This window comes from Harmonia axyridis, chromosome 1 (assembly GCF_914767665.1).
Source record: "Harmonia axyridis chromosome 1, icHarAxyr1.1, whole genome shotgun sequence".
NCBI classification, from domain to species: Eukaryota; Metazoa; Arthropoda; class Insecta; order Coleoptera; family Coccinellidae; genus Harmonia; species Harmonia axyridis.
In genome coordinates, this window is record NC_059501.1 from 69,801,354 (window position 1) to 69,815,278 (window position 13,925).

The following is a 13,925-nucleotide window of genomic DNA, read 5'->3' on the forward strand; positions in this document are numbered from 1 at the left end:
TTTGTGCAATATTTAGTTCTTAGGCAACCAGAACAACCCATTAAATGACGGTCGGACTCGACATTTTTTTTTTTTTTTAATAATAATAATGTGTTTTTATTATGTGAATATTACATTTCAGTAACATTAAATACAATAAACGTCAATTTGTAATAGTTAACCTAAAAATTCTTTGATATTATATGGTTCAAGTTCTAATAAAAAATTGAAAACATTTTTCTTGAATTCTCTCAAATTTTGGCTAAGTTTAGCAGACCTGGGTAATTTATTGTAGAATTTTATAGCACTATAAAATGCTCCCTTTTCTGTCAGCGTTAGTCTGTGCTTGGGGAAATTATAATCCAGCGTTCTGGTGTTTCTAACTGTTCGAGGAAGGTATGCTTCAAACAAATGTCTATTTTTGTATAGAAAGAGAACACACTCCTGAATATATACTCCATACACAGTCAAGATCTTGTTTTCTTTGAATTTACCCCTACAAGATTGTCTAGAGTTGATCCTGGCAAGTAGTCTCAAGGTTCTTTTTTGAGTAATGAAAAGGTGCTCTGTTTCGCTTCTGCTTCCATAGAATATAATTCCATATCTTAAGTGACAATATCCATTTTATAGACATTTTCCGTTTTGCCGTTTAAATATCTCAAAAATCACTCTTATAGCAATTCAAAAATGAATTCGATTATCGGGGTGGTGAAGTGGTGGCAAAAATTAAAAAAAAAAAAGATATATATTTTTTTTCAAAAATATTTAAGGAAACTTGAAATTCATATATATTAGTCTTTGAAGTTTCAGAAGTATACAATTCTGAAGGCAGACAGGTACGTTGGTTCCTTCGATCTGGCAGACAGTAAAATCTTTCTCCCCCGTGAGTACCTATACAAATTCAGGTTGGTCCTGATTTTAGTTCAATAACTTTGGCGTCGGATAGAACAGTTGTTTTCATGAAAAAAATTTCATATAAACATATATCCAACAAGCTTCGGTTTAGAGATAATATTTTTCGGACTTTGTCCAATTTCAAAAATTCATATATAAAAAATGTTAGATGTGACAACTGTTATGTGATACCACGTGTTGAAGCTGAATTTATGTACTCCCTTAAAATATGAACAATGATTTCAAATTCAAAATACAAAGTGATATTCTCAACCTGATCAATTCAAATGAGAAATAATAAGTCCGGTCCTGGAATATTAAAAAAATTGATATGTCTCTGACTCGACATTGGCATGTATCAATAACATTTAAGTTTCAATTGATTCCGCCGATAAGTTTGGTTCTGATGATAGTTTCATTATTTTCATGAATACCTATGCAAACTCACCCTGTAACTTTCTTAGGAAAGGCAGAAATTAATTTTTTACAGTCAATCCGTACTCACCTAGTCCTACTCTACCTCTGGTAAGAGTATGTATAGTTACGCCAGGGACACCCTGTATAATAGAAATAAACATTCAGTACAGAGCATTATTTACTAGATATCGTCATTATTTCAAAATGAAGCTTGATGAAGTTATACAGTGGTGGACATCATTCGTCAATTTCCTATTTTTTATCCAAATATGAAGCTACCATCACTTAAATGACATCAATCTAACTAATGCAATTGTGTTACCTCTCTTTGCTATTTGACCTGAATAACTGGTAACATTTTGGGTATTTTTTTCTTGATATTTATTACGTTCTATTTCCTATTTGAAACTAACATATTCAATATTGTTGTACTGTGTGTCTCAAGGATTATAAACGATGAAAATGAAAAATGTTTTGTAATTGTTAGTAATCAATGATATGAGGACAGACAAAGTATTACCTGATGGTACATCTGTTGCAGTTCATACTCTCCCAACCCAGTTCAATTTGAGGAACGAAGAGTAATTTCAGTGAAACGATATCGCCAACTGAAATTATTCCGAAATTTCATTACTAAATGAATTTTCTGAAGCAACGAAGAAGGAGGTAGATAAAAACTGAGTGTATAATTCTTTTATAAATTGTTTGTTTTTGAGATGGAAGAATTCGGAAAGTTGTGTTGCAATACTGAATTATCCTTATTAGCTACTTTGTAGAAACTAGCTGTCTACAAAAATTATAGGGACTTAGCCTCAATCCCTTCAGAAATATCATCTATTTGCACCTGAATATCCTAGAGCCAAACCAGACAGCCCGCAAATAAAAGCACTCATAACATCGATTCAATACGTACAGAATTCGAATGTTGTTAATCATAGAATTAAACCATTGTGGCATCCCCAATAGGCAATAGAAAACTTCTCGGGAGCATGGTCCGAGAACACACAATAATCGAATGTTCTCGACAAGTATACTGCTCTACAAAAGTTAAGGTTCAGAGATTTTGAGATTGTTTCAAAAGTTCCATTTTTTCAGCCATTTTTTAAATATGATAAGATTTAAATGTTTACTCACTTATCTAAATCATTTTTTTTGCCCATTCCTTCATGAGTTTCACAATTTCAGTTGAAAACTTATTTTAGTATTCAAAGTCCAAAATCAGTTTACTCAAAAAATTGAAAAAATAAAGTTCAGTAAAGAGTATGGTCTCCTCGAACATCAATCACAGCTTGACAATGACTTTGCATACTTTCGATCAGATTGTTGAAGTAGCTTTGAGCAATTTCTCTCTAGAGTTGCGGTAAAATCCGTCTGAGTTCATGAAGCATATGAGAAGGTGATTGGTGAGGATCTAAAGCTTGTTGTAGCTGATCCCAAGCGTGTTCAATGGGATTGAGGTCTGGCGAACAAGGGGGCAAGGCCAAATGCGGAATACTATGGACTTCCAGAGCTTCTTTGGCACTTCTCGCACGATGGGGAGGCGCATTATCGTCCAAAAACAAGAAATTCGGCCCAATAGCAGTTTAAAACAATGGAATAATAGTGTCAATAACTTGAACCGATATGCAATTTCTAGGCATCAGAGGATGGGTCCATACCCGAACACGCCGACTATCCAAAAACCGTCCATAATTCGACTCATCTGTGAAAAATGCAGACCTCCATTGATAGTTCGAATTCACGTGCACATTGGCCTATTCCAATCGCAGTCGCAATTTTTAGCTAATGGCATCCTTCTCAAAAGTCATCGAGAATGTAGATTGATGCATTGAAGTCTTCGATGAACTGTTTCAATCGAAACCAAAACACCAGACGTGTTCAAAAGCCGCTGTTACATGATTCGACCAGTACTCAAAGGCTCTCAAGGTATGGTATATCCAAATAAGCCACTTGGAGGAAGCCAAAATATTTCTATTATACATGGATTGTCCAAGTTTCCAGAAATTCCTTCGGGGCCAGTGAATTTATTGCCTAACAATACTTTTAAATAAATCCCAGTATTTAACGGATTGTAATAAACCCCCTCCTTTTTGTGGGGTATAGGGTCAATGGAAGAGCGGCATTCCACTGACTATAGAAAAAGTGATGTTACTAAAGGGTGTTTGTTTTAGAGCTATAGAACTTTAAGTTGCAATAAAACAACGATGGATTATTCGATTTACATGAATTTTATTTATCCGCAAGATAATCTTGTGGCATTACATTTTAAATATGATTTCTGGCATATGACCACCACGGCTGGCTCGGATGTAGTCCAATCTGGACGTCCAATTTTCGATGACTTTTTCCAACATTTGTCGCCGTATATCGGCAATAACACGGCGAATGTTGTCTTCCAAATGGTCAAGGGTTTGTGGCTTATCCGCTAGACCAATGACTTTACATAGCCCTACAGAAAGTAGTCTAGCGGTGTTAAATCACAAGATCTTGGAGGCCAATTCACATGTTCAAAAAGTGAAATTAGGCGGTCACCAAAGGTGTCTTTCAATAAATCGATTGTGGCATGAGCTGTGTGACATGTTGCGCCGTCTTGTTGGAACCACAGCTCCTGGATGGTTGTTCAATTCAGGAATGAAAAAGTTAGTAATCATGGCTCTATACCGATCACTATTGACTGTAACGTTCTGGCCGTCATCGTTTTTGAAGAAGTACGGACCAATGATTCCACCAGCCCATAAAGCGCACCAAACAGTCAGTTTTCCTGGATGTAACGGTGTTTCGACATACACTTGAGGATGAGCTTCACTCTAAATGCGGCAGTTTTGTTTGTTGACGTAGCCATTCAACCAAAAGTGCGTTTCATCGCTAATGGACGTAGTGCGCGATACGTATTCCGCACAGAACCATTATTTTCGAAACACTATTTGCAAGCGTTGTTCAGGCGTGAGTCTATTCATGATAAATTGCCAAACCAAACTGAGAATAAATCACTTGACAACTGTTAAATCGGTCGCCATCTTGAACAGTAATGCCAACTTAAAGTTATATACCTCGAAAAAAAACACCCTATACTATACATGTAGACACAGTCAGAAAACGATCTTGTATGAGTGGTAGATCTTGGGCGTCCACTTCTTGGTGTTTTGGTCACGTTTCTAGTTTCTAGATATCGATGGACGAGTCGGGAAATTACGCTTTCACTAACTTGAAAGAAATTCGCAACATCTCTTTGATTACGTTCCGCCTCTGTCATACCAATAGCCCTATTGCCTTCATTCGCACTACGTTTACGTCTGGGCATTTTTGCGAAACAAATTTTCAGATTTTGAATCAAATTTGATTGTAACAACGTAAAACAACAACTCATCCAAAATTCTCAGAAACGCAAACAACAAGAACAACTGAAAAATTTATCAAACGAGGAGCAAAAAACCATTCAGATATAAGACTGTAAACATTTTATTCTTCATAAATGAACATTAGGTAGACAAGAATTGGCAAATTTTGAAACGGTCATAAAATTTTCGAACTTCTTAAACTTTTGTGGAGCAGTATATTATTCGATTCTTCCTATTACTAATATAAGTAGGTACTTACTGCTATAATATATGCTTAAATATGTAAACCATTTTGAATGTCCAAGATACTTTTTTTTCTGATCTTGATTACATATTAATAAACCTTCAGAATTATTATTCAAGGAAAAAAAAATTAATTAGATTGATAGCTTATATTATAAGACCCGAATAGTCAACGACATCTTTTGTAATGAGTATAGCTTTTGGCATGGAGCATTTTGACCACAATGTAGATGCTTTCAACTCCGTAGACAAATTACATTTACATTACATTACATTTTCAGATCGAGTGGTCGCCTTTTGGCAATAATCCATGAAACGTTTCTAACCGAATTCATATTTTTTTTCTTAGATTTATTCGGCCACGAATTCAAGCTGCCATTTTCAGCAGCATTTACCAACTCTGGTGATGTATTGTATATCTGAGCATATCCATTTCAAAAACTTGTGGAGGATAGGATAAGTAAATATTGAACCAAATTGAGTAATGATTATCTGACATGTTGTTACAACGATAAACGATACGATTTTTAAGGAAACGATTACAAAGTCAATGAGATTGTAACCGAAAATAGTTATTTAGTAAAAAACCATCCTCTGTTTCTCCTTTTAAATTCGTTAATGATAAAAATATCATTCTTTTTTTTTTCAGAAACAAGGAAGTGATGAAATTCACAGAAAATGATAAGATGTTGGAACACCCAAAAGTGCATTATGGCCTCAACGGAGTATATTTAGCTATTAGAGGAGAAATTACAGCTATTGAACCGGATCTGATGGAGGTTATTGGATTTTCTACTATTTAATTTCACGATGAACGTTTCGAGCGCTCGTTCCCTGAACAAATCGCTCAATCATTTCGCCGTAATATCAGTAATTTTGAGCCGCGAATGGTCTTAAACGATAATAAGGTTCGACTCACAGATGATGAATCTGTCCTCAAATTGTATTATGTCCATCCAGCTGTCTGTAAACACGATAACTATCGAACAGAGAGAGACCTAGAAATCTAATTTCGTTAATGGGCAAATTCGACTAGGAGTTTTCTAGATCATTTCAAATCTACAGATTTCATCGGAATGAAATGATGCATTTATATGCGAAATAACAATTTCCAGCATCATGCAAATTTTCAAGTTGATCGCTGCACAAAAAACAGAAAATTCAAGAAGAATATCGAAATAAAGTAATCAATACCAAGGACGTAGATTTTTTTTTCTTGGGAAGGGGTAATCAAAAAAAGTTTTTTGATGACAAAGTTTACTCATATCTATAATGTGAGAAAAAGAGGTGTGATAACGAAGTTTGAACTAAATTACTACAAATAATTTTTTTTATTACCAATTCGATTGTTCTTATCTTATACTGGTTGTTCCTGAATTGGAGTTACGAAGGAAAATGAGAGATTCCTTGGATAATTAAAAAAAAAATTGCCCATAAACATGAGCCCGCAAACGCTTTGTTTTCAAGATACAGGGTGTTTCTTGTAGTCTTACTGTTTTGAGATGCTTCACCAGTTTATAAAATCTTTATTGATCTTCGCTACAGAGTTGAGAAGTACCAAAACTTATAATTAATTAATTTATCAAGCTACCTGACTGGATCTTTATAATAATTTGGATTATCCTGACAATTACTATAGAGAGCTGTTTGATTTTTTTTCTCGAAATCGATTGCAGTTACGACTAAACTTCAACAAACCAAAAAGTGTAGTACTGAACCAGAGTTTCTCTTTAAATTTTTCTTAACTACTAGTTGTTCACAAAAATATAATTCTGGGGGAAAGAAGCAGAAAAAAAATCTCCCTGTAAATTTGCATTCAAAATTAGGATATCACATAATGAAAACTTTAAATTGGAATATATCTATGCCAATTCAAGTTAAATATTATGCGAAGGGAACTATTATATTAGGCTATTAGAAAAAAACTTGAACTTTAACATCTTTATCTCAAAAACAAAGTGTTTGCGGACTCATATTATAGGAATTTTTTTCTTGAAATGATCCGAGAGTCATTTTCATTTGTACCTCCTATTTATGGACACCTTGTAGATATAGTCAATTCAAAACTGATGTGTTCACAAATAAATTGCAATTTTAATGAAACACAATAAATTGTAAAACACAGCCCAGACAATTTTTCGATGCGAAAGTTCAGTTCAGTCCTTTGATAACTACAGTATTGAAATTTTGTAACGAGAATCGGGGTAATTACCCCCAGTACCTTCCGCATTTCTATGCCCGTGATCAATACTTTTGAGACCACAAAACCGAGTTAAGAGGGATTACCACCACGTGTATCACTCAAACAATATCTACAAAGGTAATTAATTAATTTGCCCTCTGTAGCTTCTGCGATGACCAAACTTTGTACGGTGCACATTAACTTTATCTTCTTTACCTTTACGGAGCATATGAGTACAGGGCAGCACTGTACGACGATCGATTATTTTTTCATAAAATTATATTATAGTTTTACCCCTTTTGTAATGAATTTTTTTTTCACGAATAAATTGAAAATATAGCAGTGCTTTGCTTTGGCGTAACTAGAGTTGACACCTAACAATTTCAAGCTTCGTGAAAATTTTATTGGATAGCGTCCTCAGAAGCATATAAAATTCAGGAAGAATATAAGTAAAGAAAAATTCTATACTTTCTTGACAACGGTCTAATGGGTTGAGATTTTATGTGTATATAAAGAATAACAATTTCAATTTTCCTGTTGATAATATCGTCAGAATTTTTGAGCTTCATCATTCAAACGAAAATTGCTTTCTTGCTCTTGCATATACCTATATGTATCTGGATATGTATGTGTGAATGATCTGTTCTCGAAAGCTCATAGCATCGAGTTGGTACTTTTTTAATTTTTTGATTTATATCTTTGATTTTCAGAAAAGGAAAGCACGTCTTCGTGAGCTCCTGGTGCAAGACTATTTCACTCATGATAAAGAATTGCGCGAAGTCGACAGAGCATTCATTGATACTCAATACTGAAACTATGAATCGAATACAATTTGATATACTGTAATTATTATTCTTCCCCAACTCATAGATGTTCTAGAAAACATTAAAAATACTCGCAGTATTCATCCGTTTGTGGTTATGGGCTTCTAGATCATAAAAATTTTCCGTCTCAAGAAAAAAACACGGAAAGAAGCACTAACGAGAAGTCAGGAGCTTTTGACTGCTTTTTCATTCAAGCGCCCTTGGCTACCCATATACAATTCTGCGTTACCCAAGGGCGCAAATGGGACATGAGTGAACGAGCGCTCAGAAGTTACTGTGGAAAACACAGTAATTGCGTTGGCTTTTAAGCTCTCGAGATCGGGTAGATCTATTTCCGAATGAGCAATGGACTTCTTGATCAAGATGACTGTTCCACCTTTTCACTCGTCAATCCGGTTGTTATTATAGGTAGGATCGTTTGCCATCGTAGGACCTACGATTCGAACCCAGAATTCGCATTTAGGAGTGCCAGCTTAACACATCTATGGTTTGAGGTGGATTTCACACAATACTGCTAAGTCCACCTCATGCTTGTTCAGTAAGTCCTCAATACCAATTTTTTTTTCTAGAATAAAAAAAAATTTTTATCTTGTTATATTTTCTTGGGCATAAAGAAAAACCACTTTCTTGTCGAAAATTTAAATTTTTTCATCAACTCCTCATTAAATGAGGATTTTCTCTCATCTCAAAAAAACTTGAGGATATAAGGAATATCATGTAAAAGGTTTGAGCAGTCTATGACGCTCCTTTCATAAGTTATGAGCCTTTCAAAAACGGGACTTAATTGATGAACTGCCATAAATAGATAAACCACCAACTCATCAGTGAATGAAAACTTAGAAAACTAATTTATACTCAAAATTCTCAAATTCACAGATATCTGTGCAAAATGATAATGCTTTTATCCCTACAAGTTGCATCAAAATTGAGAAATATCAATATTTCTTCGAAATCTGATTTCATAAGTTTAGACATAAATACTAGATTCAGTATACAGGGTGGCCACTTTTTTAATGGGATTGTATTGGTAACTTTTAAACCATAAGAGTTAGAAGGTCGGTCGAATGGAGAAAAAGTTGCATGCATAGAAGCATTATCAAGCAGTTCAAACAAATCGAGATTATCAGGGCCGGTTATTGAGATATCATAAGAAAAGTAAATTATGTCATTTTGATTTTTCTTTATTCCCCACTTTATTTCAAATATTATCAAAAAATGTTACAGGAATTTTTTAATCGACAGTAAATTATCCTCAATTTGACGTGATCAGATTTCGTATCCAACGTTTCGTACTCTCTGGGCCACCCCCAACCTCATTTTTTTCAATACGGACCTACATATTTTATGACATTTTTGGGAATAACTTTTAACGCTGAATTCAACGATATATACTACAATGTCATTCAAAGTTGATTTTCAGGTGATTTTGACCCTCATCCAAATTTAATGGTGTGTATGTAAGAAAAAACAAGTCTATTAACGATATCAATGTTCTGACCCAAATTCAATCGAACCCAGAAAAAAATCGTGAACTGTAGCCATTGAATGGAATTTTTCAAAAACTGCTGTTAATAAAATAGTCAAGAGAAGCGAATACAATGATTTTAAATTTGAATACACAGCCTTGCAAATATTATATCGTAATGATCTCAAAATAAAGTTCGATTGTGTAATTTGTTTCAACGGAACAAATGACAAATACAACAATAGTGATACCTCGCGAGAAAATTGAGAATGTTTTGGAAGGTATTCAAGGAGACCAAGTAAATGTATAAGAAGTATAGGTTCCAGAACCGTAAAGTGCATTTTACAAAATGGTGGACATTTCAAACACTTAGTTCACTAATTTTAATTTACTTTAGAATAATCATTTGATTTTTCTTTCATTCATTAAATGATACTTTCGTTAAATTATTATGAATTGAAATATTTGAATGATTATTATTTAAGAAGAACCAAGAAACCAGTGTACTGGTTTCTTGCTTTGATTCTAATATGTTCCATTTAGTTCAAGATGGGTAAGTTGATTTTCTTATCGAAATTTATTGCAAATTGCATGTTGTTGATTAAAATAAATAAAGGTAATACAGATCCGACCCAAAGAAAATTGGATAAGGGTCAAAATCACCTGAAAATCTACTCTGAATGACATTGTATGATATATCGTTGAATTCAGCGTTAGAAGTTATTTCGAAAAATGTCATAAAATATGCAGGTCCGTATTGAAAAAAATGAGGTTGAGGGTGGCCCAGAGAGTACGAAACGTTGGATACGAACTCTGATTACGCCAAATTGAGGATAATTTACTGTCGATTAAAAAATTCCTGTAACATTTTTTGATAATATTTGAAATAAAGTGGGAAAAAAAGAAAAATCAAAATGGCATAATTTACTTTTCTTATGATATCTCAATAACCGGCCCAGATAATCTCGATTTATTTGAACTGCTTGATAATGCTTCTATGCATGCAACTTTTTCTCCATTTGACAAGCCTTCTTACTCTTATGGTTTGAAAGTTACCAATACAATCCCCTTAAAAAAGTGGCCACCCTGTATATACCTCCATTATATTTCAATGCAAAACTCACTGGCCCAGTTACCGAAACTTGGAATGATAGAGGAGGGTGTATTGCGTAGGTAATATAGAAAATAACTTAGCTTCGCTTCATTATGTTCTTGGGATATTATTAGGCTCCCAGAGCCGAATAGAGTACCCTGTTATTATCCCTCAACTCTCAGCTATATGTCGGTTCATAATTCAGTTAGTTCGAGAATGTTGCTGGACTATAATATTTGGATTTCGAACAACCTCTGCAATTTGGGAATTCAAACAAGGTGTGTATTCTACTTTAGCGGAAATTATTTTAGGACTACGGATTATTAGAGTGAATACGAAACACACAAAAGGATTCTTGAGATTTGAATCTGAATAGAGAGAATAAATATGATAAATATTATATGTTTGTATGAAGTGTAGTGAAAAGAAATCCATTAATTTTGCATGAAAAACTAGACTTTAATAACCATAGTAAGAATGATCCAATTTAGGTGAAATATGGGCCGTTTTGTTTGATGACTTATTGCCATTTTGAAGGTAATATAATTATGTCTCTCTCATAGAAGCCCTCGTTCCTATTGGGAAGGAATTGGGACAGTCGATTTTCACCAGCCACTGTTGAAGCAAATTTTTCACCGGAAAAATTGTTCGCCATGGACAGGAACAGATGGCAATCACTTGGTGCTAGGTCCGGACTATGAGGTGAATGGATAAGAACCTCCCCTACCGACAAGATTTCCAATTAATTATTTGTTTTTCTTGATGGAAATCCATTATTTTTGCATGAAAAACAAGGCTTTATTTACCATAGTAAGAATAACCCGATTTAGTTCAAATAAGCACCCTTGTGTCTATCGTCCCATCAGCAAAAATTGAAACAGTCGATTTTCATAAGACCCTGTTGAAGCGAATTTTTCTCCAGCAAAATTGTTCGCTAGTAACATATAGTAATCACTTGGTGCCAAGTCTGTATTATAAGGTGGATGTATAAGAATCCCCCGACCAGTCTCCCGGAGATTCTATCGATGTGTGTGGCCTGGTGTTGTCCTGATGCAACAATTCCTCTCCTATTACCAAAAGCTAGCCGCTTCTGGCAATCCCACCAAACACATAGCAAAAACCTAGCTGGGCCACCATTTCTGTCAGCTTACCGCGTTTCGACCACGACCGTTTTCACTTGACGTTGTCGTAAGTAATCCACCATTCATCACCACTCACCAACAGCTTTGATAGTTGTTGCAATTGTACCATTCCATTAAGTTTTTCAACGATGAGTTCCTTTTTTCTTCCTTTGGATCTTTTGCCCATTATCTTTCTCTGGAAAATAAGCTGTAGCAACTGGTATCTATCTCTCCTCATAATATGTCCCAGGTGTTGCAGTTTGCGCTTCCAATACTCAGTATAGTATATCCAAAGTCACTTGAACTAGTCCATGAAAACGCATGGCCAGATGTCCCTTTGAAGTGGATACCGCGATACGCTAAATACCGGGGTTCATTTGAAAATATTGTTAAGCAATAAATTAACTGACCCCAAAGGAATTTCTGGAAACTTGGACAACCATTGTATAATCGAAATATTCTGGCTTTCTCCAAGTGACTTTGAATATACTATACCAATTCTTTCTCTTTATACATTCTTTGCAAAATCTCCACATTCGTTACTCTCTCTACTCTTAGAATACTTCGGTACATATACATTTCCTATGCTTCTATCCTTCTGGTATCGATCTTCTTCAATTCCGTAAAAAAGAATTGACAGCACGTAACATCTCACAGGTGAATTTTAAGCTTAAAACTAAGATCTCCTTACCTTATTCATTTTAGTAAAAGTGGCTCTAGCTTTTTCCGCTCTTATCGTGATTTCTTCAGAGCTATCATTATTTTCGTTGATAACAGTTCCCAGGTAATTATATTTTCCCACACGTTCAATTTTTTGACCACGTATGATTATGTTGCAGAAGTTTTTTTTGTTACGTAGATACTACCATTTATTTTGTTTTGCTGATGTAAAGAGATAATCTTTATTCTTTACTGGATCACTGTGGTATTATTGGCGTTATTTTTTTACATTGTTCCTATTAAGCGCAAAAATTGAGCAGTGAAATTGTTGAACAAGCTCTAAAACGTACTATAGGTTGATGTGCTTTTCTGGATGAACTTCATCAAATAAATCTGCTGTACGATTTTGTCTAGCTCATTACAGTGAACGATTATTATCGTAATCGAAGAATAAATTACTCAAAAATTTATTAATTCACCTAACTTAGCGGAAACCGATACTGTACAAAATTTAATTTGAACATCTCGAAGACGGATGGATTGAATGAGAACAAAATGAATATGCAGAAGTTAGGATAGAAAGACTTTTCGAATGACCCATCTTTCATATTCAAAATTCAGGGGTTGAAGCGATATGGTTGTGAATTCGATCTTGAAATTTGCCCCCCTCGAATTAAAAATCCGAGTATTTCTTCATAGTACATACATTTCGTCTATAATCTCGTTTTCAAAAGCCCATCTTGTAAATACATTTTTCAAATGATGACATCAAATATCCTTTTTGGTTTAATTAAGAATATGAAGTAGGAACTTTCCATTTTCGAAACTGTTTATTTTGAGGATCTAAGGTACACTGAAGAGAATAAAAGGAATCCCTGATTTTCATAACAAATGCACCACATCAATTGACAAACCCCAATTATCTAATCCTAAGCTCTAAAGACCATGACAAAGGATTCGCCGCTTTGATTATCGAAACACATCGAGCATCACGAACAAAAGCCGTATTTGCCTATTTACCGATGTTCACGCTCGAATCTCTAATTTCAACCCCTTCGCAGATGAGGACCCACCCCTTCCACTCGAATGAAAGGGAAATTGCCTATTCATATTCCGATAAACAACAAAACAGCTTGACCGCAAACGTATTTTCCAAAAAAAAACTAACACCCTTTATTAACAACCAATGAAGCAGAATACACGGAACAAACGCACGCAAAGTAGGGATAAGAGAAACGTGCGGTACAGTTCGCTAACAAGCTGATTCGAACACATGTACCGTAAACTGGAGACACACACGTGACACAGCCTTAGCGCAAAGCCGGCAAAGGCCCGTTACGGCATACAAATCAAGTGAGCATCGTCACACCCATCTTTATGAGCGTTGAGGAGGCCGTGGTGCGTGAAGCCCCGTCTACACTCACGAGATTTGACGCGTCTGGATGATATTTTACGCTGCTTAAGGGCCATCCGATTAGGAACTTTGATGTGAGACGAGCCAGTCATAATCCGTCGGAACGCATTGGAAGCTATCGGCTTTGATCACCCGATCGAGAGTTATCGAATCTTCTCCGATGCGCGGCACCCTTTGAAGTTCGTTTTTTTGTCGAGCGAGGCCTGCGTTTTTATCTCGGAGGATTTGACCGGAAAAAAACGTCGCGTTGTGGTACTATTTATGGATAAATATTGTTCTGTGGTTTTCCACGCTC